The sequence below is a fragment of the Gavia stellata genome, chromosome 3, assembly GCF_030936135.1.
Source record: "Gavia stellata isolate bGavSte3 chromosome 3, bGavSte3.hap2, whole genome shotgun sequence".
In the NCBI taxonomy this organism is placed as follows: domain Eukaryota; kingdom Metazoa; phylum Chordata; class Aves; order Gaviiformes; family Gaviidae; genus Gavia; species Gavia stellata.
This window is the reverse complement of record NC_082596.1, coordinates 97,831,361-97,857,372: the sequence shown is the minus strand read 5'-3', so window position 1 is coordinate 97,857,372 and position 26,012 is coordinate 97,831,361. Positions and strand designations below refer to the sequence as shown.

Sequence of the window (26,012 nt, the reverse complement as noted above, 5' to 3'; positions counted from 1 at the left end):
TTGTTTTGCCCCTAGAACTGCTACAAGCTCCGTTGGAAGCAATGTTCTTTTAAGTACAGAGAAAAAATATCTTTTTTTATCCTAGTAAAAGATACAGTCTTGTATATCTAACAGTGTTAGAATTTGGGCAGTTCTTTTTTTTGTTAAAAATACTATTTTATGCTAAAAATATTATTTGTTAAAATACAAAAATGTCTGTGTTACTTCTGCTTTTTGTGGATGGGTGTGCCACTTTGACTGGTAAGTTAGTTTGAAGTCTTGGCTGGCTCCATTACACTAATAAAATATTTCTGTCTATAGCTCAATGCGTTTGTTAAAACCACTGATAGGCTACAAATGAGTCCTCTGTTGCTACGCATAAGAGTGTGCTACCTAAATTATCTTGTCTGTGGACTTCTCTCTTTGGCATACCCTCTGTGTTTTTAAAGGATGATCTTTTATGAGCAAAAAAGATTTTTGTGTAGAAGAGGAAAAAGCAGGTTCATGTTGCACCTCTTCCATTTAACCTAAGTTTTTTCCTTTGTCCGTCTTTATGCTGTTGGTACCACAAAGCATACTTCTCCGTTTGCATTCTGGCTCTTCCTCTGCTTCTCTCCCTCTCTCAGTGATCAGGCTGCTGTCTACAAAAACACGCAGGAAAGGAATGGAGTCATTTTTGTATCCCACTATTTAAAAAAAATTACAAAACTGCCTTGTAAAACAATCCCAATTTTGACAAGTACCCCTAAAACTGTTGACGCATTTTAGATTTCTTATCACATTCCAATTTAGTGCCATAATTATGGGTGAGCAACTGCACCTGGCAAGCTATGTCTTTCCAAGTCAATGTAATAATAGCATGGACTGTGGTTAGGTCTCTGATATTTTAATATGAATTCTTTAAAATATGTCATGTGTTCATGCATGTGCTTAGTATCTCCTGGAATATCAGTTCACTTTCTAATTATATGTAAGTGCTGTGAAGAGTTCCTATCCCTTGCTGAATAATTTTGACTGTCTTATCAATTTTGCGATCACAAAGAACAAGCTCATTATTTAATGATATACTGAAGCAGTAAAGACTTGACAGTCTATGTAAGCATGATTGACTTAAAATAACCACGGCAACCCAGTTTCTAAGTACATTCTCCTATTCTTTTTATGCTCCCTTTTTATGTCACCGGGGCTCATAGTCTTTTGTCTTGGTTTTATTTTCTTCTCTCCCTCCAATGAAGTGTAAGAGTTTTAGTATCTCTCCAATCAACAGAAACATAATGTTCTCAGCCATCTCATTTACTATGTATTAGTGTGGTGCTTTGCATGTAATCAAGGATCCTAAAGGCCTTACAAGCCATTTAATTACCTGTCACAAGTCCAATTACTGTATGTAAGCAGGCTGCCTTGCTGAACCGAGAAAATACTGCATGGAGGCATTGATTTTATTAAAGTGCTTCAGTTCAGTTCATAATAACTGAACAGTAAGATTCTTTATGCTACAGTTCCAACCAAATTGAATTTGCACTCTCCAAAAGGGTGAACTCCACAAAGTACAAACCCTTATGGAGTGTTTCAGTACTTCTGGGCTGTAAAAGGAGAAAAGCAAAGGGGGAAAGTTAAAACTAAACAGATAGTGTTGCAAGCTCTAAAAACACAACTGTGAAATGACTTCTGCAGAAAAGATGAGACTGTAGAGTTATTCAGTACCAAGGTTAGTAACGGTTTTGTTTGCTGTGAGGGTGGCCTTTCACAACAATTCCACACCCTACTTTTCATGCATATCCACATTATGCCAAAGCCTGAACAGTTGAGCTTGATTTCAGCCAAGTTAGCTAATGTTCTTGCTCTTACCAGAACATCCTGCTGCAATTATCACCTCAGCACTTTGTGTCTGATGGTCTCAGGCTCATCGTGGCTGCCCCACTCAGCCTGCAGCCTGTGGCCCTTCTTCCAGCATGGCAGCAGCCAGGAGGGCTGAAGCAAACTTTTTGCCATTTGAGTACTCCCTTTGCTCTGCAGCTCATCTGTGATCTTTATTGATCACAAAAACTCAAAGCCTTGGCCCATCTCCCATTCTAAAATTCAGCCCACTGACTCTGTAATACTGCTAGCATTGCAATGGGTTGTGCCTTTGCTCCTGATTCAGGATGAAATGGGCCTCCTGCTACTAAAAAGACCTTTCTATTTCCTGCGATAACTTGGTTACTACTTAGAGGTCCTGAGTTTTAATGATAATCCATGCAACTTGCTCACTTACAAGATCTGAGCCATTCGGCTATTTATCCCTCCTCTGTTTCAGTGTGAGGTATCGTGAAGCCCAGAAAGATCAGATTGGACCCATCTCAGATGCTTGTAAAGTTAGCCTTTTCTACAATGGTTGCTTTAGAGGTCCCAGAGCTGTGACATAAATTATTCTGCTGTTTCTTCTCTCTAAACAATGACGGATTACACGTGGAAATGTAAATCATTCCTTGCATTCCTTCCAAAAAGTAATTAATTAAGTATTTAAACTGACACAAAACCTAACTTTAATGCATAGGATCCAAGCATGTCTTCTTGGAAAAATACGACACCATTCAATTATGTACTTGAGCATTTACCTGTATTTTTAATATACGCTACAAAAGCATTAAGCCTTTGATTCCCAGCATACTACTACTGGTATTTTGGATTTTACAAGCAATTTCTTCAGCCTGCTAGTCTCTGAAAAATTGTGGGTCAGACACAGCAATTGCCATTAGCATATACTCAGGAAAGTAGTCTCAATGGGACCTTTTTTTGGTAACAAAAAGTCCCTGAAATTTGACATAGTCAGAATAGCTTACATACACCAGTGAAATGAAGACAACAGTAGCCAGCATCTGTATGGACTAAGGCCATGTCTATGCCATAAAGTCTTGCTAACATGGTGACAAAGATCACAGAGGTTTAACCCCAAAACCCCAAAACCCATACCCTTGCTGAACTAGCTGAATCAGCAGAATCTCTGCTGTAGCTGCAGCTGTGCTTATGTGTGCTTTTGTCATTTCAATGTACACTGCTTAGTAAAGGTGCTGATATTCTGGTGTAGTTTTAGCGGTGACATTTCTCAAAGAATAGCTGAGCCTTTAGAGTTCAAAGTATTTCTTATTTGAAGAGTCAATAAACCATATCTGCCAAAATGACTCGTTTTTCAAAAATAGGCAAGCAACTGGACCTGACTGTACTTCAAGGAAAAGACAAGTTCCCAATTGCTCTCCCAATTGCCAACAGATGCACTTAAAATTTTAGAGAAAGGAATTAAAATTATTTCTGGATATTAGGGGTGCTTAAACAAGCAAAATCTTTTAAATAGTTCCTAATAAAACAGCTGTCTGAGTAACTGCAATAATTTACACCTGATTTATTGTAGGTGTTTCTTTGGTTTTGCTCCAATAAGCACGATAAGTAAAGAATGTTCTCTTTCATGCAGTCAGATGTTCTAGTAGGCAGCAACTGCAACTATTGAGTTTGCTGCTGTTGCACATAATGTTAAAACTCGTGCAGAACCACAAAGAATATTTCTTTAACATATTTGGCAGTTCACCATTTTTCTCTCTGGAGTTCAAACCTCTTGCAACGTTATTGTTGCTGACAGGCTACAGACTGAAACATGGAAAGATTATCTGACTTGCTCCAGGTAATACTGCAAGTCAATGTCAAGGCTGGGAGCTGAATACAATTTGTCTGGTTTCCAGCCCTCCTTGCACACTACTACTTTTCCAATACTTGCTAATTCAGATTCCAATCAATGTTAGTCCTGGGGGAATATTCTTTTTTTTTCCCCTAACTTAGGGTCCCCAATGTGTTTTAAATGGTTAATAAAAGGTATACACTGGGATTAGAAAATCTAATGATGGGGATGGGGTTAATACATGTAATCTTAGTACTCTCGCTCCTTATGGTATATCAGGAAGCACTTTTCTCCACTAAAGTGCACGCCATACCTGACAAAGAATGAGAACATGTCGTAAGTTGGTTCTACTGTAATAGAAAATAATGCACATCCTATACATTTTTATTTAATTGAGAAAAATATTCACATATTTTATTCATTACATTTGGAGTTGTGCCTGTCCACCTTCCACATCTGAGCAGCATTCATTTGAGGGGGAAGACGCAAATGAATCATAAGAATATTCTGAAGACTAGCATTTTTGTTATGCCCAAGACCTAAAAAGGCCATATTGTTGTATGTGCCTGGCTTTGCTACAGAAGGTGGGTTGCCTTTGTTCTTGCGCAAACTTGCTCAAAATAGAATCAAAGTGTTATGAAATGCTTGTGTTGAAAATGTATAGAATCAGAAAAAAGTTTATTATCATTTGCGTAATAAGTAATTAAAAGGAAATGCTAGGATAAAATGTGAATAAAATTAGGATATCCGACTCGCAGTAGTGTCTTAAAAGGCCAGCTTTGAGAGTACTGTAGCGAGTTTCAACTCATTCTATCTACCACTTTGCTGTTCTAAGTAATTTTTAAAGTTACATTTCTGAAGTTGGTCTAGTTTCCTGACTACGGTTTCACAGAACGATGAAACATGGTAGTCCATGAACCATTGCCACTTTTGCCTGGCTTAGAAACAAATGAATAAAGATTTGCAGTATTGATCCCACCCTGCCCCGCTGCTAAACAGACTCCTTCCAACTATTTCCTAATGGACTGGCCTCCGTGTAGGTTTTTTTCTGAAAACATTTGCCATCGTTGGAAAACCACCACATTTAGGTAATGCATATAAAGAAAGCTTTCCTCCCCAGATGGTCTTTGTTTTTAAGGCTGCCCCTACACATTATGAAATCTGAATTTTACTTGATAAAAAATCCTCACTGTTGATCCTGTAATGCTAAGATACAGATCTACAGCAATCCTCGAAGCAAGGAACAGATTTCACATTTTTAGGTGGGGTCATGACAAGTTCTCCTCGGCTTCGTGCTGGCTGCGTCTCTGGGGGAGTACTCCTTTCAGATGTCAAGTTACTGCAAAATGCAGCATCTCAGCTTCACAGTTCTTCATTTCTGCCTTCCTCCTGCCCCCTCTGAACGTCGTCTTCTATTTGCAGAATCCCGTACGTATTTTCGTATAAAGGTATTTCTCCTGTCTTCAGCTCTCTCACCCCAAGATGCTGTTTAACCCTTTTCTCCGGGCTAAACCCGTAGGCTATTCAGTCCCCCCCACCACGTACCTCTGGCCGCAAGCGCGGGAGGAACCAAGGACTCGGAGCCCCGGCTACCCACCAGCACTACAGCTGCCTCCCTCAAAATTAGATCATCTTACGCTGATTAAGAGAGTTCAAGACTGGCATCGCTTGAGAGAGTCAGGTCTGCATATACAAGCGGAGGGCATTTTTAATAACCTGTCGGAAAGCTGGGCTGCCGGGACCCGGGGTGGGGGCCAGGGCACAGCCGGAGGCACCCCCCTGGAGTCAGTCACGGCTGCCGCCGGCGCTGAACACCGGCTTGGCGGAGGAGCCCCAAAGAGGATCCCTCATCTGCTGTGGTATTTTGCTCGGGTCCCAACCACCCCCCCGCCATTACTTCCCCCCCGCCCGCGGCTCTCTGCACTTATCACCCCGGGGGAGGGGGAGGCTCTCCGTGCGCAGCCCGGCGCAGGTGACAGGAGGGACGCCGAGGGGCAGACGGGGGTCCGGGCCGTCAGCGCGCCCGCGGGGCCCTGACCCAGATAGCGCCCAGGGCACTGCCCGCTCGACGAACTACGCCGCCGCCCTGCGGCCCCCGGCCCGAGCCCGAAGACGTCCCCTCATCGCCAGTCCCCCCCTCCCCAAGATGTCGGCCGCCGCGTCCGCGCCACCGCTGGCGGGAGCGCACCCACGGCCCCAGCCGCGCCGCGCCGGGCCCGCCCCAGCCTGCCCGGGGCCGGGGGGGTCGGGCCGCTCCCCGCATCCCGCCCCTCCCGCCGCTGCCTGCTCTTGAGTTACCTGTTTTGATGACCCGTGTAGCCTTTTTTTTTCCCCCCTCCTCTGCAATGAAGATCCGTGGCCGGTCACTCACTCGCTCGCTCCCCCCTCCCTCGCCTCGCCTCGCCGCTGCTCTCCCTCCTCCTCCTCCTCCTCCTCCTCCTCCTCCTCCTCCTCCTTCTCCTCCTCCCCAGCGGGAGCCGGTGTCAGTCAGTCACATCAGCTGCCCGGGCAGGCAGGGAGAGAAATGCCCAGCAGCTTCCGGGAGTGCCAAATAAAGACAAGTCCAGAAAGAGAGAGAGACGGTGGCAGAGATGGAGAAAGAAAGCAAAAAGTGGGTGGAGTGTGAACATGGAGAGAGAGGGAGAGGGAGAGGTGTCTCGGCGGCAGTGCGGCGGCTCGGAGCCCGGGAGGAGATGGCAGTGGTGGAGCATCACGGAGGAGCAGGGGAGGAGCAGGGGAGAGCGCAGGCACCCAGGGCGGGGGCCCCTCGGGCACAGCTCGGGTGAGCGGGAAGAGAGACACGCGCCCTTCGCCACGCAGGCCCTGCCCGCGCTGGGGACAGAGAGCGGGGCCAGGTTGGAAAACGGCAGACCCAGCATGGCAGGGGAGGCTGAGGGCAGCCTCGCGTACACAGAGGTGGTTCGTTGTCTACTGCAAGCCGGACTAAATGGTAGTAGCCCGACCGCTGCTATAGCTGGGCCCACAGTGGGCTTGCTGCCTTCATTCGGTACAGCCACGAAACCAGGACTTCTCCCAGTAGACAAACCCTCGTGCCTAGGCCTCGTTAGCCAGGCTCTGCGGGCTTCACGCTAGGCCGTACCCCTGGCCAAACGGGAGCACGCACGTTGTACAATTAGGCGGTGCTCGTCACCACATGGTCCCAAGGGGCCTCCGATCAGCAACCTGAAATCTGCTTCACCTCCAAGTATCAAATGAGTCGGCTTTCTGCACCGAAGTCTTGGGAGAAGACCATGGACTCATAGCCTTTAAAGGAACAGTTTGCTCTTGACTGGAAAAATAATTAACTAGTTAGGGATAATAAAAAAGACCACGTATCTTTTTCCAGTCAACCATGTGGTTGTGCGAAAATCAGTAGCACTTTTCCCTATCAAATGTATAGCTTATTTTAGAAGACTTTGTGTTTCATTTCTGATGGTTTGACAACAACACTATAAAATACAGAACGTAAGTCTTTGTTTTAATTGCGCAGCAGTTAAATGGGGGCTGAGGAAAGTACAATTTTAACAAGGATGCCATAGTTAACAGCAGCTCCAGCTCACAGACCTCACATGCCTAAAGACAGCATTAAGCAAAAGCAAGCTGACTACAAGGATTTGTCTGGGATCCAAACTCACTAGGGCAGACAATGGAATTGGCATCAGAAATTTCGAAAAATCAGTGCCGCAGCTTCCTGTATGCAGTGAAAAGAACTACTTCTCCGTGGCATATATAAATAGCCAGATGAAATCAGCAGAACAGCACAGGTTTTAAACCAGAGGGTCTTGCCAAACCTTCCAAAAGGGAAAAGAGTAGTATGGATTTGAAGACCTGATTGCAAAAATGCACAGAACACAGAAACTACTTAACAGAAGCGAGAAACAGGCCCGGAAGATCTCTTTCTGGAAAGAAAACCCAAAAGGATTAAGAAACTGGGAAACTACTACATTTAGATTAAAGCTCAAGGTCCAAATTCCATACAAGTCAGAGAGAAAAAAAATCCCAACACCTGGGCAGTGTCAGCGTGATAAATGGACAGTTTAGGATGATAAATGCAATTGAATTGCTGCAGAATGTCAGTTTAATTTGAGAAAAATGCAATGTAGTTAACTGACAAAAAGTTTTACAAGCTCTTACTGTAAAAGCGCAGTCAAGCACTCCACATCATCCTTTTACATCACAGGCATGCGGAAAAGAGGGAAAAACCATTGGGCATTTCCTTTCCACGGCAAGTCTTATGAGGCTACCAAACTGGCAGATGCCCTACATATCTAAAACAAGTTCCCTATAACACATCTTCGCTCCTGACTTCTAGTGCTTTCTTCACAAAACAAGCAAGTTCTTTTTTTTCTTCCCCAGGAGAATGTTGGCAAACTTAAAAGGCTAAGACGAAGGCAGAGGGAACAATAAGAAGTAATAAATTTAGTAAGAAGGAAAAAAGGGAGATTCTGTAATTGTCAAGTGACCTCATAATACAGAGGAAAACCAGTGGCAAGCAAAGATGTAAGATATAGCACCTGAAAACATTGGAGAAGAGAGCCTTGCAGTTTCTGTATAAAGGTACTCTTAAAAGGCAGTTCTATGAAGAACTTCGTAGTTATTAACTCAGGCTGACCAACAGCCCCCTAAAGAGAAGAAAGGAGTGAGAGATGTGCAAATTTTGGACTTTGCAAAACACTGTATGTGCAAAAATACTGTCTAGACGACATATTACTGTTTCATCCCATCAAGGAAAAAGAAGGCTTGGACAGCAATAAAGAATACATTTTGAAACTGCTTGGCATTGACATCAAGTGAAACACTGAGCAAGGAATGGATGGAAGATCAGACTTTGGAGCTGAGTACTTTGCCCTCAGTCTAACAATGCATTCATATATTGGCTTAGATTTACATGCAGAAAGTACATTAATGACAGTAATTGCAACATTAAAAGTTAAAGATTTTTGCTTGTATACTTTTTTTAGTGAGTACAGGGTCACCAACTTCAGGATCAAAACATTCAAAAAACCCTTACAATTCTAATTTATGCTATAGTCCTCCTGAAATTATGAGGAGCTCTTTTTATGCAAGAAGTGCAGTAATAGCCCTCTTGTGGGAAGTTACCCAATTAAAATATAGTAGCTCATGGAGCGTAGTGTATGGCATTTAATATAACTTCGTAATTTTTCATGTTACTTTTTGACTTTTCTGCTGCAGACAAACTGTGCCAAGGCTGGCATGTTCTATTCCCTTTTATAGAAGAATGTATTTCTAAAGTTGCACAGGGATCCCAAAGTACACATCAGAGGCTGTAGAGATAGCCTATCAAAATCTCTATAGATTGACAGCATTGTAACCTACTTAGAAGAAAATACTCTGGTGCATCTTTTATTTGCATACATGTTTTTTCACAGAAGAAAACTGTTGAAAATGTTGATGCTTACCTTCCCAGTATTAGTTGAAAACAGACTTTCAATGTATATGATTTAAAAATTTCCCTGTTGATACAAGTTGCATCTAAATGATTCATAGATGAGTTTGGAGAAAACCACAAATATTGTCACTTACTTCTTTGATTTCATGAAGTCTATCCTTGCTGGGGCAATGCAGAAAATGTTAGTATGAATTCAAATTGCACAAGCACTTATTGATGTGAAAATAAATTGGAATGTCATGTGAAAATGTTGGTAGTGTGACTTCCTAGATCTGCTTAAATAATATTGGAGTGCGTTCAGAACATGTCAAGATGCCTTTTGCTTACCAAAACTGCTGTTTAGTCTACAGAATTTGAAAAACAGCATATAGCTAATTAACTAAACGGATATGTGAAGAGCACTTTGTGGGTATCTTGTACAGATCAAGCGTCAAGACATGCAGGAAAAAAAGGAAAGATTCTGCCGAAGAAGTGGACTATTTCTCCTCTTTCAAACTAGTGTGAAATAAGGCTGACTCTGTCATCATTCAGTCTGATCACCTGTAAAATAAGATTAAGGCAGATTCAGATTACATTTAGTTTCACAGATGTCACTCTTCTGCTTTTTTATCTCTTCTCTGTATTGTCTTCTCTTTTATGCAGTAAGCTCTGGGGGTGTGGACTCTGATTTCGTAACTGTACATTAATTAGTTGTATGCTTCTCTTTAGGCACAGCAACATAAAAAGTTAAATAATAAGCACATGCTTATCATTAAGTATGTGAGTAATGGCATCCCTGTGTAGCAGAGCACTTAGGCATTTCAGTTGTCTTTAAGCAGCTTGTCACATAGGGATGGAATTACTCACTTGTTTATGATTCAGTATATGTTTAAGGGCTTTGCTGAATCCAAAGGGAAAATGTCCTGATCTCATAAATACTAATCTTTGTGACTACTTTTACTAATGGTAGTTTTGCAGTTTAATTCAGTTCTGTGGAGCTGTTCTTTTGGCAAAGCTACTCAGTGAATATTGTAGGCTTGGGCCCCAGTTCTGCTAAGTATTTACATTGCCCTGTCTATTTATTATCATGAGATACAGGCTTCTGTTGCATTTTTGCTAAAAATCCTGTTTTATACAGTACTGGGTTTTGATATGGATTTTGAGTGAAGTTTCATGTTTTTCGTTCAATTATGGGCAGAAATTTGCAAGAAACTTTTAGTGAGGATGATTTAACTGAGAATCAGAGGAAAAAAAGCAAAATTTTCAAGTGTGTGAGTGTAGTGTTACCATGTCACCTTGAACGACTCTTTTACTATGTATGAAACCTATCAAAGCAGTAGTCAAAAAGACTGACAAAGTCTTACTCATTGGTCAACGTTAGTTTTCCTGTTTTAGAAGTGTTAGCATTTCTCTTTGAGCTTCTTAGTTCTGTTTTGATATTTCTTTCAGTCTAGGCTGCAGGCGATCCATTAAGAGACTAGCAATGTCCTTGAGTTATGCATCGGTGCAACTAAACAAAGTGCGGTGTTGCTTCCAGCTTAGTAGTTGGATATACAGTTCTGCTTTGACAGAGTTTCAGGACAGCCTTACCGTGATGCTAGGCCACCATTCCAGCCCCAGATGTAAGCTCTGAAGCATCTTTGTAAGATAATTGCAGCTGGTTAAATGTCTGTGCTCTTGTCCTTGTCATTCTCAGTGCTTTGTAATCCAGGTCTGTCTGAGGAAAAGGCAGGCATACCCAAATACTACTGAAAGTCAAAAACTACTAAAAATGTTTTGTGGTCTTCTTCATGCCACAGCTTCTTTGACTCATCCAAAATGTCCCAGAATCCTTAGGAGCTCCAGTCACCTTCAGGATGCGTGAATGGGTCAGGCATGGAAGTCTGGTGTTTTAATCTGTGTTTTCTTGCAGCTGCAGTTTTCTTTTACGAGATGACATTCTTTTCATTGTTGTCTGCTGCTATGTTTCTTTCATCACCATGTGTTTGATGGCATCAATGTCATGATCAGAGCTTGTCAATGCTTGCTGCATCTACATCATCAGTAAAATGCATCAGTCCTCTTCATGTACTATTCTACTAACAGTTAAAATCCCTCATCTAGTGTTTAGTAAGAGCCATTTCTGCTTATTCACAGAATCACAGAATCACTACGGTTGGTAAAGACCTGTAAGATCATCAAGTCCAACCATCAACCAACACCACCATGCCCATTAAACCATGTCCCACAATGCCACGTCCACATGTTCCTTGAACACGTCCAGTGACGGTGACTCCACCACCTCCCTGGGCAGCCTGTTCCAGCGTTTCACCACTCTCTCAGTAAAGAAATTTTTCCTAATATCCAGCCTGAACCTCCCCTGGTGCAACTTGAGGCCATTTCCTCTTGTCCTGTTGCTGCTTACTTGGGAAAAGAGACCAACACCCACCTCTCTGCAACCCCCTTTCAGGTAATTGTAGAGAGCGATGAGGTCTCCCCTCAGCCTCCTCTTCTCCAGACTGAACACCCCCAGCTCCCTCAGCCGCTCCTCGTAAGACTTGTGCTCCAGACCCCTCACCAGCTTCGTCGCCCTTCTCTGGACACGCTCCAGCACCTCAATGTCTTTCTTGTAGTGAGGGGCCCAAAACTGAACACAGTATTCGAGGTGCGGCCTCACCAGCGCCGAGTACAGGGGCACGATCACTTCCCTACTCACGCTGGCCATGCTATTATTGCTGAGGAGGTTCTGCCATGGCTTACTTTTTTCCCAGTATATACAGATTGCAAATATTTTTTTCAGCCCCTAGAGGTAGAAAGCATAGAGCCAGCCCCAGACTTTTTCCTGGGGTGACTTACTAATGATTTCCTGAGATCAGTGTTCTTGTTGCATAGGAAAGCCCAGACAGCTGGTGCAGCAGAAGTACTGAAAAATCCAGACACACAGAAAATACGATTTTTTTCTAAAAAGCTGGGGATATTTGAGATTTCGTTTTGTTGCTATTTCTGAGATGTTGGGGAATGATCAAGTAATGAATTCAATGTTTACTCTACAACCCACTGGGCTAGAAACTTAATTTTTCTGTGAAATAATTACACAATCACCCAATTCTAGGAAATGGTGCTTTAAGGAAAACATCAAATTGTGCAAAATTTGTGGTAAAATCACATAAATTGATAACTTGGTGACATATTTTTTTTCAGAGACAACACTTTGTAGGATATTATCAAATAGCAATGTGGGCATATAACCAATGACAGTTCTGACAGTTATATATTTAGTGTTGCTCCAAGTACTTAACTAGCCTGTCCCCTTATTCAGACAGTGGTTCATAAGTAGCATAACCCTAATTGCAGCCATTGCAGGCCAAGTAAGTCAAAGAAACCCCCTTAGAGACAGAATTCCTCTGTTCTTTCACAACAGTTTATTTGCTACTGAGTGACATTTGCTATCTGCTTCTGCTTATGCTGTACCTAGCTGGTTTTGTCCATCTCCAAGCTCCTTTGCACTGGATGGGTGAGGGGAAAGCGAGATAAGCACTCAGTCCCTGTTAGAACAGTTTGCTCAGGCAGAAAATAAAGACCTTTACCTCACCATATTCACCATGCTTGGGCTCGTCCTTTAAGGACCTCTTGACAGATATCTTCTGTAAATACACTTACTACCCTAGTATAGAATAGAGGAAGAAAGACCACAAGTTTTAAGTGTGAGTCTTTGAAATCTTTTACTTAGTTCTTGAAAGATACTGAGGTGATTTATGCTTTTCCGATACAGAACTGGAATGCCAGGAATGACAGCGGTGTGAATTTTCTTCTGCACCTTCAACCTCTCCCTCAGCCGAGGACTTGAAGAGTGAGGATCCCTCAGTTTTACATCCTCCTGCAAAATGAGACTGCTGGCAAGGATCCCTAGGTACAGTACGTTACTTATATTAATATGCAGTTTTGTCAGCCTAAATTATTATTTTACAAATAATGACTACCTAGATTAGGTACAATGAGATAGATGATCAGGCACAGCAGCACAGAGCCTAGCACAGTCATTTACTCTACCTTTCATATTCTCCGTGGCAAATGGAGTTGCATCTTTTTATTTTGCAATATTCTGAGAGCTTTTTAAGACCAGCCCCCTTTTCTGAAATCTGTCCTTCTCAATACATGTATTTCCCACACAGCTGTGGCAGAAGGATTTTCTCTGTTGAGTAAAGAAGGGTTTGTTCTTTCCTAAGAAACTTGTAAGTATAAAGCCAAAAAAGGTTTTAGGCTAAATCAAGCCAAGTACTGGAATAGCCAGATTATCTTCCTGTCTTCCCATTTTTTTTTCCAAAAAGGGAAGGAGGAGCAAAGAAAAGGAACAAAACATGTTTAAATTTCATGCCTTGGATTAGAAGGAACTGTAAATATTTCACACTGATGGGGTGAAATCCTGGTTCCCCTCAAGTCAATGAGTGTTTTGTCACTGAGTAACAGGGTCAGCACTTCACCCTACATTTCTGGATTAATGTTTCACTTGAATAAATGTAGGTCAATGATTTAGGTATCAGGAATAATATTTTTGTTTCAAAACTAGTTGTTTATTTCATTCTTATTTTCTTGCTTTCTTGTATTTGCACAGGTTCTGTACATACTGCACTGTATTTCTAAAAGCTACCATTTTCTTTAGTAAAGAATATTGTTTGCTCTCCTGAATAATTAATCTTGGAGTTCTCTTTTAATCCCCCGTCAAATGTGCCACTCTTGTATCTTCATAAAGGAAAAGAAAGGAAAACAACACTCTAAGGCTGCTTTATGAATTAGACCATGAACATTAAAAATATATAAAGTGTTGGTATAAAGAAGAACTTCAGTTTAGATTCTGGTTCAGTTATATCAGTACCTGTGAAACAACACTATCAGTTGTATGCAGATTTCCACTAAGGTAACTGACTTATCACAGAGTATGAAAAAAAGAGCATAAGAGAGAAATATGATGAAGATTTTATATTTAGCCTTGAGCTAATATGGCTGAAAATACATGTAGTATTTGAAGGAAAACAGAAGTGCTTAGGGCACAATATAAATTCAACAGTAAATATAATGCAATTTATAATATTTGTGAAAGAGCCAACTAATAGTTGATAAAAGAGCTTATTATCCAAATTCCTGTATATCCTATTAGGTTAAAAAATAAATATTTTAGATGGAAAGGAGAGAACCTAGAAGCACCTTCATAGAGAATCTGTGGCCCACAAGCACTTGTAAGGTCTTTCATTAGATTACTGTTATACATTTGCTGTACATGTCAGATTAGCAAGAGACCTTTCAGCATCCCAGTGAGCTTCAGCTCCATCGTGTCCCTCTGCTCTGTAGGGGCTCATTTGCCTTTACAGCCCAGCTGCTGAGCTGGGATATCTCCAAATCTGTTGTAAGCAGCTCCAACTCATTTTCCCGGTATAAGATAGACTCAGACATTGCAGCTCGTGTAAAGTATTGTTCAAAAGCTGTGTATCTTGTGTTGTTTATAAAACATTAAATGGTAATAACCACAATAGTTGTGTATCGTCAGGAAGAATGTATTTACAAAGCCAAACCAGTATTAAAGACCACAGCATAGACAAGGTTGTTGCTTGTATCTGAGCCGGCCAACCCTGAAGTGTCAGTCTCTTCCAGCCACCAGCTTCATTCCGCCTGTAATAATCAGCCAAACCTGTTCTGCTTACCTGTGGTTGGTTGCCTCAGCACGGTTGAGTGGTTTGTCTATGGTTTCTGTGATCTCCTGTGTACGTGCCTTAGTGATGAGCAAAGTTAGGGGCTACATAGGGGGACCTCAGGGGTTGCATTTCAGCAGCAGCAAGGAATGAATTGTTGGGAGTTCTTTTGTATAGCACTTAATAAAAGGAAAATAAAATGTGTTAGAGGAACAACGGAGTGAAATCTTTTGGGGAAACAAGAGAAAAGGGTCCCCACATTAACATTCTTGGGAACCATAGGTTGATCTACATCATCAGTTGTGGTGAGCAGCACACATAATCCCCTCTTCCTGAGTCATCCATCAGTATTTATAATGGTTCCCCAGTGTTAATGTGATAATGCTTAAGAAGTTGAAATATTTCTGAAGTGTAGCTTTCTCAGGAGTCCTTATGGTACTCATAGCAAATCTTCCTTAAACCCTTGTTTTAGTGTTATTGAACACATTTGGTAGAGAACCTGATGTGCTCCTCATATGGGAGTTGTCGAGGTTGATTTGTTCATCGGTTGTCCTGATTTTTGTGTGATACAGGTCCCCAGCCAAAAGATTGTATGTCTTGTATGGTCATTTACTGTTCAATTAATAAAAGCAGAACAGAAGGGGCTATTATTTGTTTGCTGTTACTAGTTATTTTGATATTTGTTACTGTCTTTTTCCACTCTCTTGTCATTTTGGATGTCAGTTCTAGGACATTAATCACAACCTTTTTAATGTCTTCATTTTCTGAAATGCAAATATTCATATTCAGGAGTACAACCAAAACCACGATTCAAAGTTACCATGTCACATTTTTGACCGTTGGTTGGATGCCAACAAATAGCAAGCATTAGAACAATTAGTTTCATGTATTAGTAAAAACACATATATATATTGATGTTTCCTACTGCTGACCAGGAGGAGGATGATGAGCAAAGGCTCAGATCCTCAGAGGTGTTTACATCTCTTATAAAAATACATTTCAGTACAGACACTAAATAGAAAATGAGCAGTGCCAATATGCATCTGTATGTGTCCTGGGGCTGTTTTTACCAATTGGAAATTCATACAGGAGCCTTTCTGAGCAAAACACCTCCTGATTTTAGTCCAGTTTTATCTGAGGGAGAGCCTCAGGTTTACACGTCTGTTTGTTCCAGGATGGTTGAAGTCCACACAAGTTTAGCCATTGGTTTGACAGAGCAGGTGGCAGTCCTTAGGGGCCCACTCCTGTTCCAGCTGAATTCAACTGAGACATTACCTTTATTTAATAGGAGATAGCTGTAATTCAGCAAATAAGTAGCCAAAATGTCAGTAAAAATGTCCTTAAACCTTTGTGCAGCTGAATCAGCTCACCTTTGAAGAAGGCTTGTCTCCTTCAGAGGTTGGGGCTATTGACAAGAACAGCAGTAGCAGCTGCTGTGTGGGTGTGTGTGGGTCTTGCCCAGCAACCTCAGTCACCGACTGTGGATTTCACTTCCCACGCTCCACCTGCACAGGGCATGATTACTCAGTTTCTGTACAGCAGCGGTAGATTCTGCCTGGTCTTAATACTTGGTTGAAAAGCAATCACAGTCTGTCTTTTTTAAAATCTTTCGATGTTTGGAATGCACTTCCAGCCCCCCTTATGCAGTATTCATGAACTTAAGAATAGCTGGAAAGGTGTGATTGCATGCAGAATGAGAAGTACAAACGAATCAGTACTATATTAGGACTGGTTTGTCATGTGTATGTATATGTATATACATATATGAGTGACATATTTTGTATAAGGAATTCCAGTACTACTAGTCATAACAGTTTCTTCTCTGTTGTTACACACATTGAATTGCAGAGTATGCCATTAAAATATCTGATCAAGAACACAGAAATACCCCTTTTTCTCTCATACTATTTTTCTTTGCTAATACTTTTTTAGTTTGTAACTTTATTTAAAGAATATAATCAGATTAGATTTTCTTTAATTTTCTTTTATTTACATGGTCTATAGAATATATTATATACAATGTATAATAATAATATAATGTGTAGTATATATTATATAATATGCAGTATATATCATATGGTATATAATATATAACATATATAAATGTCTATCAGAGAATCACAGAATTGTTCATGTTGGAAGCGACCTCTTGAGATCATCTAGTACACTCCCCCTAAATTTTTTTTCCAAAATTATTTTTCATTTCAGCAAGAGGGTCCTTTCATGCAGTTTCTTCTGCCTTATTTAAACCATTGATATGATGTACCCTAAAAAAGTGAAACCAAAGATAAATATATAAAATATATAAACTATATAAAATAAATGCACTTTTTAGAAAATCTTAAATCATTTCATCCGGAAGAATGATCACGAAGTTCAACAGCGTCAGCAGCTATCGCTCCTTTGGAATAAATAATAAAGTGATGATTTATAGCATCTACAATTCTGTATCTGAGTTATTCTATGATTCTTTAAAATCATCACCTTAATTATGGGGTTTTTACCTCTTTAAAAACTGGTTTGATCATTCCATGTGTGAGCCACACCCTGAAAAACCGAAAGGCTTTGCACACCTAATTTAAGATTTAACCTAGTATCAGTGTTAAACCTGTTTCAGTCTGCCATTCTCTTGCTTAAAATGCTGTGGAACTCAAGGGTTTCTATGTGCTTGTTTAGCAAATCAATTTATTATAATCTGCCATGGTTTAGAATTTGATTCTTGCAGTCCAAGGTGTATAGTGCACTTTCTTCCACTAAAAATAATTGGGGAAAAAATTTCACTGACTTCTTTTTCTTTTCAAGTGCATTGAATAGAACAAAAAGAGCCAGCTTGATAGCACTGTGAGCTAAACTCTCATAATTGTGCTCAGAGCAGACAACAGACAATCAGACCTCCTCACATAAACCCAGAAACGGTCAGCCTTTCACGTAAGTGCAGCTGTTTTCACGTGCTCTTGCTGAGGTTTTCAGCAATGGTCACAGTTGCCAATCACCAAGAACTAGACTGATAAACCCCTGATTGCTCCTGGACTTCTGAAAAGGTTTTGTGGGAATTAAAAAAAATGGCTTAATAATTCATGTTGCTTTAGGCTATCATGATGCTACAGTCTAAAGGATCCCTAGCTTTAGAGCTGCAGAATCCCTGGGAAGTTCAGGAACCTGACTCCACGCTGACCTTTTCTGAAAAAAAGGTCAGCATGCCACAGACAGACTTGCCAAGTCAACTGCTTTTCCCTGTAGACTAAAGCTTTGTGGTCTTATCCGCAGATCTGTTAGGAAACTTGGCCAAGCTATGGCTTTTTGTTGTTTCAGTCACAATTTGTGTGTTGAATGGAGTTTCATACTAAGTGAGAGTGATTTCAGTACAATGGAAGTAAACTTAGCATTCAAAGTGCTTAAAATTCATCCTGTGGCTCCCTCTACATTATCTCCAAATTTTTACGATTTTAATGCAGATTTCCTAGATTCATTCATAGGATTTTGTTCTGTACAAATCTCACTCTCCCATTTTCATGCTTCTTGTTCTTTTGTTCTCTCAAAGTTGAGGGGGGGTGGGACTTATTTGGTACATTAGGGAATGATCTTCCAACGGTTTGAATTAGCTTGGGATCAAAAAATAACCTCATTACTACCTTATTATTTCCTATGCCAAAGAGCTTTTAAGCACAGGGTTTTATTTCCTTCATTTTAGGGAAGCATTTTTGGGGTACAAAATCTGGACAGGCCATCACCAGTTATTTTAAAAACAGTCATAGAAATATTTTGACAGTTGGGAGTGGCTTGGGGTTTTAACTGAAGATTAAATTTAGGCCAGAACAAATATGTGCTCTTCTCATCCTCTTCCTTCAAACTTCTCTTTGTGAGATAAATAGACATTAATACTGAAAAGACTGCAGAAGCTGAAGATTTTATTGTATTAAACCTCCCTGGTACCATATTTTCCCCTACTTTATCTCTGTTCATTTGCATCTTAGATTAGGGTACCTTTTTAGGGCAAGAACTGTGTCTTTGCGTAGTATTAATCAGCTAATGTATCTTTGGAGACAATTATGTGAATCTTTCTGTTAATATTTTAGAAGTAGACTCTTACCTGTTACAGTTATTTTTACCTATTAAATGTTTTGGGTCAGATTCTCTGTTCTTCTATGTCTCCAGACCTGTACAGAAAGCTGCTGAGATCTGCTGATTTATAGCCATTGCATGTCTGACCCAGCATTCATGCAGTTATTTCACTGAAATATAATCTGAAACTAGGAATGTGTATGCTGCTAATGACTTAAAAATTTACTTATGTCACTACTGTAGCAAAAATATATGCCAATCAACAGCGGCTTCTATATTGAATATTGTCAGGTCATTGTCCAGTCATGCTCGCACAGACTCCCTAATAGACAGAGAATTCAGACGCTGGACACAGATATGCCATTGGAAAGTGGGAGCACTGAGGTTGCACTGACAGGAATCGGTGAATCATGGACTGATCTGAGTAAAAGATGTTACTCTCTTAATTTTTTATTAACCTCAGAAGCCTCAATCACTTAGAGTAAAGTATGAATATGTCAAATTCCTATGTGAGTCACAGGCCAAATACTGTGGATCAAAAGCTCGGTGGCTGAACTTTGCACTGGGCTTTATAACAATAACTTGTGCTTGAGAGTTCCAGTGATACCTGTCGCTGCTGTGGGTTCTGTGTTCAGATAGCTCTGCAGTGTTGCAGCTTAGGACAAATACATTCACCTAGAATTTGTTATGTGCTCTAAGGAATGACTTGTCATCAAACCTGCATATCAGTAACTATATATGTAGTGAACAAAGATAGATTCTTCTCGTCCATGGCAAGAAAACAGGGAGATGCCACCTGGAGTACTGCGTCCAGCTCTGGGGCCCCCAACATAAGAAGGACATGGACCTGTTGGAGTGAGTCCAGAGAAGGGCAACAAAGATGATCAGAGGGCTGGAGCACCTCTCCTATGAGGACAGGCTGAGAGAGTTGGGGTTGTTCAGCCTGGGGAAGAGAAGGCTCCAGGGAGACCTTCTAGCAGCCTTCCAGTACCTGAAGGGGCCTACAAGAAAGCTGGAGAGGGACTTTTTGCAAGGGCATGTAGTGAGAGGACAAGGGGTAATGGCTTTAAGCTGAAAGAGGGTAGATTTAGATTAGATATTAGGAAGAAATTCCTCACCCTGAGGGTGGTGAGGCACTGGCACAGGTTGCCCAGAGAAGTTGTGGATGCCCCAACCCTGGAAGTGTTCAAGGTCAGGTTGGACGGGGCTTGGAGCAACCTGGTCTAGTGGAAGGTGTCCCTGCCCATGGCAGGGGGGTTGAAACTAGATGATCTTTAAGGTCCCTTCGAACCCACACCATTCTATGAGTCTATGATTCTGTGAGTCACTGATTCTATGAAATATACATCAGTTGGCTGTTTAGTTGTTTTATGATTCAGTTGGCTCAATTGACTCAAAGCAAGTTTTATGATACAACTGGCTCTTCAGTTGTTTTATGATACTTTTCCCATCAACTTCCATCTGTTTCAGAAGGGTGACAGAGCTGAATTTGTGGGACTCTTGTCCTTTGGTATTATCAGAAGGGCATAGTGAGATATTTTGAGTCTGGCATCACCACTGGCTATTTTGGCTGGTGGTGTGCAGGATGAAACGGGATTCACCGTTACCAGCTCCATGCATGTGTTGTAGCAGCAAATGTTTGGTTGTCTCTATGGGTTGTATCTACTGACAGGACACTTGTGGTGCTGTCCAAGAAAGAGGAGGGGGACTAGTGGTGATGCATAACGTAATGCTCAAATTTATACAATTGCTGTGTTTCAGTAATTGAAGGATTTTACAGCATGATCCCTGATGAGCTGTGAAATTCTGGTGCAGCTTTATGAAGAACTGAAACTTTCTAGCAGTCATTTTGTGTATACACAACAAATTTTTACTCCTTTTCACAATTTCTTAAATACCCCATCTTTCAAAATTACGGACTTGCTACGAGTACTCATTCATAAAAAGCCCGCTACCTTCTTTTGTCTGAAGAGAAGTTGTTTAACAAACAGACATTCTGTATTGATCCACTGTCTTGGCCAGGTAAAAATGGCCATTAAAACGGCAATAATTCCAGCTCAAGTATTTTGAAAGAAATGTGAAAAAAAAGTCTGTATTTTTCTAGCAGGATTTTTTTCAAAGAACAGCCACAGCAGCGTGTCACAGGACAAACTCAGTGAAAGCTACGCAAGAATAAAACCTAGCCCACTGAGTTTGTTTGAAACTCTCCTCCTGCACACAGTCATCTGAGGCATTTGCATTTGCAGCTTTGTGCTACCCCACCTGTGTTAGTTACCTGGCGAGTGCATCTTTTACATTCCACATGTTGTCTGGCTCTCAATCCACACACAGATGCATGCACGTATATTCACACCATGGTGAGCAAAAGTGATCAAACAGAACTGATACACTGTGCAACAAAACACAGTAGAAATGTTGAGGAAAAGGCTACCTAGGAAAGACTTTCAGACAACCGTGTTCATCTATGCGTGTGTAAGTGAAAACAGGCAACTCTGTCTCAACACTAAAAGAATTTATTGATTAAAAGAAGATAACCAATATGAAAAAAATACGTGTTGTATGCATAAAATGAATGTGTTACATACGTGTTTGGTATTCCATAGCATATGTGAGATAAAATTCAATATGCAATTACGTGAAATTGTTTACTGTATTTGGTTAATTCTTCCCATTCTTTCATACCTTAGTGTTCGATGATAGGGATTCAAGTCTGTGACATCTGTTCTTGACTTACAGTCTGGCTTTTAGAGAGCTACAAATGTTCATTTGCAAAAGCTACATGGAAATATGTATCACATGTAATATAAACGTTGTACAGCATCCACGCTGTGTCAGCTCTGTTAACGAGATGCTGACACTAGATTTATTGGAAGATGAGACTTGAAAATTAACCAAAACAAAAACGTAGCCCTTCCTTCCAAGCACTTAGAGGTCCTTGTGCACCTCCATTTGCCCTGATTAAAGAACATTTAAATGGACTATATATTCATGGAATTTTGGTATAATGATTTTTTCCAGAGAAAACTTTGTTTCAGACAATGAAAAATGTGATGGAATATGTTCCTTCCATTTTTTATTTCTTCTTAGACAATTTTTTCTTCTTTAATGAACTATTTACTGGAGATGCCACTTTTTACAACAGACGTTTTGATAATTTCAAATACAGATTTTCACAAAATCATCTTGATTTTTCTGAAACGGAAACTAGTTGAAATATATCATGAACATTTTCCTCCAGTGGTTTCAAATGGTCTATCTAAACACAGGCTATGCTCACTATTATTCCTTACTACCAATATTTGATAACATAGTTAAGGTTATATCTTTTAAGCTGACAGCGATTGTTGTGTGAGTTAGCAACAGAGTATCATTGCTGCTGATGCAATAATTTATTGTGTTGCTGTGTTGCTTTTATGATTGACTCTAGGAACTATCTTCAGGATTTAGTTCAGTTTTAATCAGAGAGGCAAAGCTAGGCAATCTCTGTCTTACATTTCTATTTGAAAAACAAAAAATCAGCAGAAAACCTTTTACACAGAAGAAAGTAAAACTGGGTGAAGAATCTACATAAGCAAGCTTTAGCTTAGGTGAGCTAGTCCCCCTAGCATCATTTTACAAACAGCAGAAAGAGGCTCCTTCTGACAGTAGTTCAGACGATCTATGTGTCTCTTGACCACAGAGCAAGACTAGGGAGATTAATTTTTCTAGAGTAAAGTTAGGCCTGTGGAAATGACTTTCAATTTTCTCTGTTAGAAACAAGCTCTGTTTTGCACTAGACTACAGTATCCAGCGCTGATAAAACGCAAGATAGAGAATTACAGTGTTTGGCATAATCAGATAATGCTTGTCTAATTAATTGCAGGAAACATTCTTGTGTTCAAAAAACGTGTAGACATGGCACTACGGGACATGGTTTAGTGGTCATGATGGTGTTGCATTGATGATTGGGCTTGATGATGTTACAGGTCTTTTCCAACTTTAATGATTCTGTGATTTTGTGATACTGTGAAGGGGAGGACATATATCCTATTGTCTTTTTTTTTTTTTTAAGGGGGAGAGTACTTGAACCCATTCTTGCCATTTAACTTGAGGCAACCCTAGATGTAGGAAGTGATTCTGTATTTTGTATACTGAACATATAATCCCATTCTCATTTCTCACTGTCAAAGATATCTAGTGATCTCATGTGGAAAGTGCAGAGTGCTGTGTCACGGTCAGCGTATTTGGTTTCTTTGGAACTAGGCAGCCCCAGCTTAGTCTATTCCAAATAACAACATTTCTTATTAATAGGGTTCTTTTAGAGTATTGATAGTACTTGGCAGGTATGGGGAACTGCGTGTGCTAGATGATGGCCTAGTCAGTTGTGGAGTTTGATTCTCCTTTATTTCATGAGCTGACTTGCAAATTCTTTCTCTTTTTATCAGAGGAGCTTTTTGCAAGCACCAGAAACCAAACTGGGCAGGAACCTGGGATTTTTTTCTCAGGTCTGGTAACAATCTCATGTCTTGCAAAGATGTCCTGACTTTAGGAGTGTTTGAAAACATCTGTTAATCCACTTTATTAAAACCATCTAATTTGAAGATGAGACCCAACCCAAAGTGCTCTGAACATATCTGGAGAGCTTTCAGTGATTTCACTGTGCTGTGGAGAAGGCCAGTAGACCCTTTGAGAGGGAAACAGTTTTCAGTCAGGATGAAATTGTCTGTGATTCTGTTTAAAACCTCTCTTCCAGCCTCTCCTCTACTTCATCCTGCCAATTCTATGCTCGCTTCTCTCCTGACCACTGTAGTGACCAAACTGGTTCTTAAATCAAACTGCAAGCTCCTCTTGGTGTTTTTCAAAGCCTCGGGATACATTTCCTTTCTCCTTCTAACAATTTTATAATGAGCAGGCAGATCCAGAAGTCCTTTTTCCTCTCCCCGTGCCAGGAGTTTCAGAGAGGAGAAAGGAAGAGGATGAGCAGAGGAGCCTTCCTCCACAGTGGTAGAGGAGGGTTCCTTTCTCAGGCACTTCCAAACATATGCCCCATTCTGCAGCCTGGCGCAACGTTTATAAATGGATTTTCTGAGTTTGTGACCTATTTCAAAGCAAGTGCTGGATGCCGACACATTTTCTCCCAGCTCATCTGTGAACACTGGGTACCTGTTGCACAGAAGGTTCTTCACCCAGGCCTCTCCAGCGGGTAAATCTAAGCTTCTATCTGGATAAGGAAAGGTCTTCAATAAAAAGGAACAGCCCTGGGTGAATCAGACAGAAAATTAGATGATATGCAGATAAGATCTTTGTGTTTTTTTGAATTATTATTCTTTTCTGAACCTTCAAGCATGTTTATTCAAGTGACACTGTTTAAAGGGAGCTTGTAGAAAACAGTTAGGTTTCCATAACTTTGAAGTGTCTCACGTGGCCAGATTGCATTTTACTTTTGCCAAAATATGGAAAAAAGGAAGGCCAATAGCTTTGAAAATTAATTTTGAGTACATTTAATTATATGGCAATTAGATTTTCCGATAACCACACAAAATTTTACAAAACCAACATAACATGAAACCATTAACTGCTTTTAAAAGTGCAAAAGAATGCATGAGAATAACCACCAGGTGTGTGTCTAAACTGTCACTTACACAGTTAACAGGAGTCTGTGTATAAAGTTTTTCCTGCACCATGAAAGTCAAAGGATTCACATGTACCAAAGTATGTTTCTTAAACATACATAGAGCCTTTTCCATGTCAGTTCCAGATGCTGCAGTCTGCAAGAGTAGTGTAAGGACTGGGGATGCTGTTGGGCTAGCGATTCCAAATTGTAAGCTGAAATTAGCTGAAATTTCTTCTAAATTTCAGAGGTTTTGCACACAGCGTTGGAGATTGGGCAGTGCTTAAGAGAACAGAGAACAAGATACATGAGATCTGTGAAACCACAAGAGGTGAGATTTGATTATGTGATCATGGGTCATTGTATTTTTACCACCTTGGTGATTTAGCACCATGCTCTCCTCCTCCTGTCAGCTTCCCAGCATTTGCCAGTAGCCAAAAGAAATTTTCAGTTTGATGCATGAAAATCTTGAAAGGACTTGGATGACTGAGGGCAGAAAGAGGCTTTGGAAATCTGCTGTCATCCCCTCAGCCCACAGAAGCACTCCAGAATACCATATTCTGGGGGAGAGAATGGAAAGTATCTAGAGCACCAAATGTGGCAGCTGGAAACAATTTAAAAAAATACACAAGATGGGTAGGCCAGTAATGTTATGAGGGCTAAGAGAGGCAGCTGGGAGATTTAAAAGGGAAGGCCTGAGAGCAGCTGAAAGATGCCAGCAGTCTGTTAGCGAGAGCATCTGAGAGCTAAGTGGCTGCGTGTGATGAGAAAACATGCCAAAATGATAAGAAGAACAGCTGGAGAAAACCAAAATTTCAAAGCCTCTGAAACAGGGATGGATGTGCAAATTCTGCTAACACTGTTGAATGAGTAAATGAATCTTTCTGCAGAATCTGCCAGAGTCCTTTTCTGCTGCCCCCTCCTCCTCTTGATCTTTAGGTTTTTAGTTGTTACTTCCACAGAAAATAGGTATCTCTGAACAATACAGTTCACTTGTTAATAGTCTCTTAAGCCAGTATTTTAACTGTTTATTTTTCTATTTCCTGACCTTACCAAGACTTTCCCTGCTTATCATTCCAAACGAGAAAACCCCTCAGTGGAATACGTTCTCTGTGAAGAAAATGTGCTGGTAGCAGTTGATGTTAATAGTTCAAATCTCATTCTGGGTAGGACCTGTAAGATTTAGACGGCTTTGTATTCCAGAGGGCTAGCTGGAGGAGTTGGCAGGCTTGAAGGGTCTGATGAACAGTCTCTAGAATTTGGCAGGGTCTAAAACAAGTTTGTAGTAAGAACGTGTGGACTTTGGAAAGTAAACTATAAAAATGCACAGTGGGCGCAGAATTTCAAGGCTTTTTGCATTACAGTTGCACCTGTATTTTTGCATGTATTTTATTATACATACAGCTTATAAATTACTTGCATCTGATTACATATTTGAATCTAGTCTGGGTGCGTGCACCAGTGATGTAAAGATATAGGCCAATATCTGTGTACAGTAGCATGTTCTTTGCCTTTGGAATTGTGGCTCTGCTGTTTTTCAGCTGTGAAAGCAAGAGGCAGTATGTGTGTACTTTTTTTTTCCATAGATCATAAGGAACAAAGAGCTTATGTGAAAAGAAGAGTACAGGAGAAGATCTTAATAGATTCTGTCCCATCAAAAGCTGAAATACAGCAACATGA

The 26,012-nt window shown here is 40.7% G+C and overlaps 1 protein-coding gene across 2 annotated transcripts in view; it reads right to left on the bottom strand.

Annotated features, from left to right (window-relative positions):
• CAP2 (cyclase associated actin cytoskeleton regulatory protein 2) overlaps nucleotides 1–5,991 on the bottom strand; it is a 68,536-nt gene extending 62,545 nt beyond the window's left edge. For both annotated transcript variants that reach the window (XM_059836130.1, XM_059836129.1), the window contains exon 1: nucleotides 5,927–5,991. The gene's annotated coding sequence lies outside the window, so the exon portion shown is untranslated. The remainder of the gene's footprint in view (nucleotides 1–5,926) is intronic.
• Nucleotides 5,992–26,012: the final 20,021 nt, after the last annotated feature.